We start from the raw sequence: 6,000 nt of genomic DNA, 5'->3' as shown, positions 1-6,000 counted from the left end.
AAACAGCAGAAAGTCATATAGTCGTCAAGTCATGAGGAGAAAGCCAAACAGCTATCAAGTCATCAGTAGCAAGCAAAATAGTCGTCAAGTCATCGTTAGTAAGCAAAAAAGTCGTCAAGTCATCAAAAGAAAGCAAAATAGTCGTCGTCATCAGTATAAATTCATATAGTCGTCAAGTAATGAGGAGAAAGCCAAATAACCGCCAAATCACCAGTAAGAAGCCAAACAGCCATCAAGTCATCAATAGCAAGCAAATTAGTCGTCAAGTCATCAGAATTAAGTCAAATAGCCGTAAAGTCATCGTTAGCAAGCAAAATAGTCGTCAAGTCATCAGTAAAAAACCAAAAAGTCGTCTAGTCATCAGTAGAAAGTCATATAGTCATCAAGTCATGAGGAGAAAGCCAAACAACCGCCAAGTCACCAGTAAGAAGCCAAACAGCCATCAAGTCATCAGTAGCAAGAAAAATAGTCGTCAAGTCATTGTTAGCAAGCAAAATAGTCGTCAAGTCATCGTTAGCAAGCAAAATAGTCGTCATGTCATCAAAAGAAAGCAAAATAGTCGTAAAGTCATCAGCAGAAAGCAAAATAGTCGTCAAATCATCAGTAAAAAGTTATCAAGTCATCAGTAGAAAGTCATTTAGTCGTCAAGTCATAAGAAGAAAGCCAAATAATCGCCAAGTCACCAGTAAGAAGCCAAACAGCCATCAAGTCATCAATAGCAAGCTAAATAGTCGTCAAATCATCAGCAGTCAGTCAAATAGTCGTCAAGTCATCGTTAGCAAGCAAAATAGTCGTCAAGTCATCAGCATTAAGTCATATAGCCGTAAAGTCATCGTTAGCAAGCAAAATAGTCGTCAAGTCATCAGCAGAAAACCAAAAAGTCGTGAAGTCATCAGTAAAAAGTCATATAGTCGTCAAGTCATGAGGAAAAAGCCAAACTACCGCCAAGTCACCAGTAAGAAGCCAAACAGCCTCCAAGTAATCAGTAGCAAGCAGGTTAGTCGTCAAGTCATCATCAGTAAGTCAAAAAGTCGTAAAGTCATCGTTATCACTCAAAATAGTCGTCAAGTCATCAAAAGAAAGCAAAATAGTCGTCAAGTCATCAAAACAAAGCAATATAGTCGTTAAGTCATCAGTAGAAAGTCATATAGTCGTCAAAGTCATGAGGAGTAAGCCAAACAACCGCCAAATCACCAGTAAGAAGCCAAACAGCCATCAAATCATCAAAAGCAAGCAAATTAGTCGTCAAGTCATCAGCATTAAGTCAAATAGCCGTAAAGTCATCGTTAGCAAGCAAAATAGTCGTCAAGTCATCGTTAGCAAGCAAAATAGTCGTCAAGTCATCAGCATTAAGGCAAATAGCCGTAAAGTCATCGTTAGCAAGCAAAATAGTCGTCAAGTCATCAAAAGAAAGCAAAATAGTCGTCAAGTCATCAGTATAAAGTCATATAGTCGTCAAGTCATGAGGAGAAAGCCAAATAACCGCCAAATCACTAGTAAGAAGCCAAACAGCCATCAAGTCATCAATAGCAAGCAAATTAGTCGTCAAGCCATCAGAAGTAATTCAAATAGCCGTAAAGATATCGTTATCAAGCAAAATAGTCGTCAAGTCATCAAAAGAAAGCAAAATAGTCATCAAGTCATCAAAAGAAAGCAAAATAGTCGTCAAGTCATCAGTATAAAGTCATATAGTCGTCAAGCCATGAGGAGAAAGCCAAATAACCGCCAAATCACTAGTAAGAAGCCAAACAGCCATCAAGTCATCAATAGCAAGCAAATTAGTCGTCAAGTCATTAAAAGAAAGCAAAAAAGTCGTCAAGTCATCAGCAGAAAGTCATATATTCGTCAAGTCATGAGGAGAAAGCCAAACAGCTATCAAGTTATCAGTAGCAAGCAAAATAGTCTTCAAGTCATCAAAAGAAAGCAAAATAGTCATCAAGTCATCAAAAGAAAGCAAAATAATCGTCAAGTCATCAGTATAAAGTCATATAGTCAAGTCATGAGGAGAAAGCCAAATTACCGCCAAATCACCAGTAAGAAGTTAAACAGCCATCAAGTCATCAATAGCAAGCAAATTAGTCGTCAAGTCATCAGAAGTAACTCAAAATGCCGTGAAGTCATCGATAGAAAGCAAAATAGTCGTCAAGTCATCAAAAGAAAGCAAAATAGTCGTCAAGTCATCAAAAGAAAGCAAAATAGTCGTCAAGTCATCAAAAGAAAGATAAATAAACGTCCAGTCATCAGTAGAAAATAAAAAAGTCGTCAAGTCATCAGTAGAAAGTCATATAGTCGTCAAGTCATGAGGAGAAAGATAAAACTGCTATCAAGTCATCAGTAGCAAGTAAAATAGTCGTTACGTCATCGTTAGCAAGCAAAATAGTCGTCAAGTCATCAAAAGAAAGCAAAATAGTCGTCAAGTCATCAGTAGAAAACAAAAAAGTCGTCAAGTCATCAGTAGAAAGTCATATAGTCGTCAAGTCATGAGGAGAAAGCCAAAAAAACCGCCAAATCACTAGTAAGAAGCCAAACAGCCATCAAGTCATCAATAGCAAGCAAATTAGTCGTAAAGTCATCAGAAGTAATTCAAATAGCCGTAAAGTCATCGTTAGCAAGCAAAATAGTCGTCAAGTCATCAAATGAAAGCAAAATAGTCGTCAAGTCATCAGTAGAATACCAAAAAGTCGTCAAGTCAACAGTAGAAAGTCATATAGACGTCAAGTCATGAGGAGAAAGCCAATCAACCGCCAAGTCACCAGTAAGAAGCCAACAGCCATCAAGTCACCAGTAGCAAGCAAAATAGTCGTCACGTCATTAAAAGAAAGCAAAAAAGTCGTCAAGTCATCAGTAGAAACCAAAAAAGTCGTCAAGTCATCAGCAGAAAGTCATATAGTCGTCAAGTCATGAGGAGAAAGCCAAACAGCTATCAAGTTATCAGTAGCAAGCAAAATAGTCTTCAAGTCATCGTTAGCAAGCGAAATAGTCGTCAAGTCATCAAAAGAAAGCAAAATAGTCGTCAAGTCATCAGTAGAAAGTTATATAGTCGTCACGTCATGAGGAGAAAGCCAAATAACCGCCAAATCACCAGTAAGAAGCCAAACAGCCATCAAGTCATCAATAGCAAGCAAATTAGTCGTCAAGTCATCAGAAGTAAGTCAAAATGCCGTGAAGTCATAGTTAGCAAGCAAAGTAGTCGTCAAGTCATCAAAAGAAAGCAAAATAGTCGTCAAGTCATCAAAAGAAAGCAAAATAGTCGTCAAGTCATCAAAAGAAAGCAAAATAGTCGTCAAGTCATCAAAAGAAAGATAAATAGTCGTCCAGTCATCAGTAGAAAACAAAACAGCAGAAAGTCATATAGTCGTCAAGTCATGAGGAGAAAGCCAAACAGCTATCAAGTCATCAGTAGCAAGCAAAATAGTCGTCAAGTCATCGTTAGTAAGCAAAAAAGTCGTCAAGTCATCAAAAGAAAGCAAAATAGTCGTCGTCATCAGTATAAATTCATATAGTCGTCAAGTAATGAGGAGAAAGCCAAATAACCGTCAAATCACCAGTAAGAAGCCAAACAGCCATCAAGTCATCAATAGCAAGCAAATTAGTCGTCAAGTCATCAGAATTAAGTCAAATAGCCGTAAAGTCATCGTTAGCAAGCAAAATAGTCGTCAAGTCATCAGTAAAAAACCAAAAAGTCGTCTAGTCATCAGTAGAAAGTCATATAGTCATCAAGTCATGAGGAGAAAGCCAAACAACCGCCAAGTCACCAGTAAGAAGCCAAACAGCCATCAAGTCATCAGTAGCAAGAAAAATAGTCGTCAAGTCATTGTTAGCAAGCAAAATAGTCGTCAAGTCATCGTTAGCAAGCAAAATAGTCGTCATGTCATCAAAAGAAAGCAAAATAGTCGTAAAGTCATCAAAAGAAAGCAAAATAGTCGTCAAATCATCAGTAAAAAGTTATCAAGTCATCAGTAGAAAGTCATATAGTCGTCAAGTCATAAGAAGAAAGCCAAATAATCGCCAAGTCACCAGTAAGAAGCCAAACAGCCATCAAGTCATCAATAGCAAGCTAAATAGTCGTCAAATCATCAGCAGTCAGTCAAATAGTCGTAAAGTCATCGTTAGCAAGCAAATCAGTCGTCAAGTCATCGTTAGCAAGCAAAATAGTCGTCAAGTCATCAAAAGAAAGCAAAATAGTCGTCAAGTCATCAGTAGAATACCAAAAAGTCGTCAAGTCATCAGTAGAAAGTCATATAGTCGTCAAGTCATGACGAGAATGCCAAACATCCGCCAAGTCACCAGTAAGAAGCCAAACAGCCATCAAGTCATCAGTAGCAAGCAAATTAGTCGTCAAGTCATCAGAAGTAAGTCAAATAGCCGTAAAGTCATCGTAAGCAAGCAAAGTAGTCGTCAAGTCATCAAAAGAAAGCAAAATAGTCGTCAAGTCATCAGTAGAAAACCAAAAAGTCTTCAAATCATCAGTAGAAAGTCATATAGTCGTCAAGTCTTGAGGAGAAACCAAATAAACGCCAAGTCACCAGTAAGAAGCCAAACAGCCATCAAGTCATCAATAGAAGTCAAATTAGTCGTCAAGTCATCAGCAGTAAGTCAAATAGCCGTAAAGTCATCGTTAGCAAGCAAAATAGTCGTCAAGTCATCAAAAGAAAGCAAAATAGTCGTCAAGTCATGAGTAGAAAGTCATATAGTCGTCAAGTCATGAGGACAAAGCCAAACAACCGCCAAGTCACCAGTAAGAAGCCAAACAGCCATCAAGTCATCAGTAGCAAGCAAAATAGTCGTCAAGTCATAAAAAGAAAGCAAAATAGTCGTCAAGTCATCAAAAGAAATCAAAATAGTCGTCAAGTCATCAGTAGAAAACAAAAAAAGTCGTCAAGTCATGAGTAGAAAGTCATATAGTCGTCAAGTTTTGAGGAGAAAGCCAAATAACCGCCAAGTCACCAGTAAGAAGCCAAACAGCCATCAAGTCATCAGTAGCAAGCAAAATAGTCGTCAAGTCATCAAAAGAAAGCAAAATAGTCGTCAAGTCATCAAAAGAAAGCAAAATAGTCGTCAAATCAACAGCAGTCAGTCAAATAGTCGTCAAGTCATCAGAAGTGAGTCAAATAGCTGTAAAGTCATCGTTAGCAAGCAAAAAGTCGTCAAGTCATCAAAAGAAAGCAAAATAGTCGTCAAGCCATCAAAAGAAAGCATAATAGTCGTCAAGTCATCAGTAGAAAACCAAAAAGTCGTCAAGTCATCAGTAGAAAGTCATATAGTCGTCAAGTCATGAGGAGAAAGCCAAATAACCACCAAGTCACCAGTAAGAAGCCAAACAGCCATCAAGTCATCAATAGCCTTCAATGCATTAACAGAAGGCAAATTAGCTATCAAGTCGTCAGCAGCAAGCCAACTAGCCATCAAGTCATCAGCAGCAAGCCAACTAGCCATCAAGTCATCAGTAGCAAGCCAACTAGCCATCAAGTCATCAGCAGTAAGCCAACTAGCCATCACGTCATCAGCAGCAAGCCAACTAGCCATCAAGTCATCAGCAGCAAGCCAACTAGCCATCCAGACATAAAAAACAATGCAACTAGCCATCAAGTCATCAGCAGCAAGCCAACTAGCAATCAAGTCATCAGCAGTAAGCCAACTAGCCATCCAGACATAAAAAACAATGCAACTAGCCATCAAGTCATCAGCAGCAAGCCAACTAGCAATCAAGTCATCAGCAGTAAGCCAACTAGCTATCCAGACATAAAAAGCAATGCAACTAGCCATCAAGTCATTTGCAGCAAGCCGACTTCTCTTCCGTTCATAAATTTGAAATCTACTAGCCCTCTAGACATCAGCTGCAAACCAACTAGCTATCAAGACTTTAACAGCAAGCCAAATAGCCATCAAGATTTCAACAACAAGCCAACTAGCCGAAAATACGGAGCACGTACTTCAGGAATGTACTTTGCATAGCCAGGCACGAGTCAGATACTGGCCCCTGCCCACCCCACTCAGGGG

This window comes from Physella acuta, unplaced genomic scaffold (assembly GCF_028476545.2).
Source record: "Physella acuta isolate Inbredline_101_S28 unplaced genomic scaffold, ASM2847654v3 ptg001460l, whole genome shotgun sequence".
Lineage (NCBI taxonomy): Eukaryota > Metazoa > Mollusca > Gastropoda > Physidae > Physella > Physella acuta.
The sequence above is the reverse complement of the archived record's forward strand: the minus strand, read 5'-3'. Positions refer to the sequence as shown.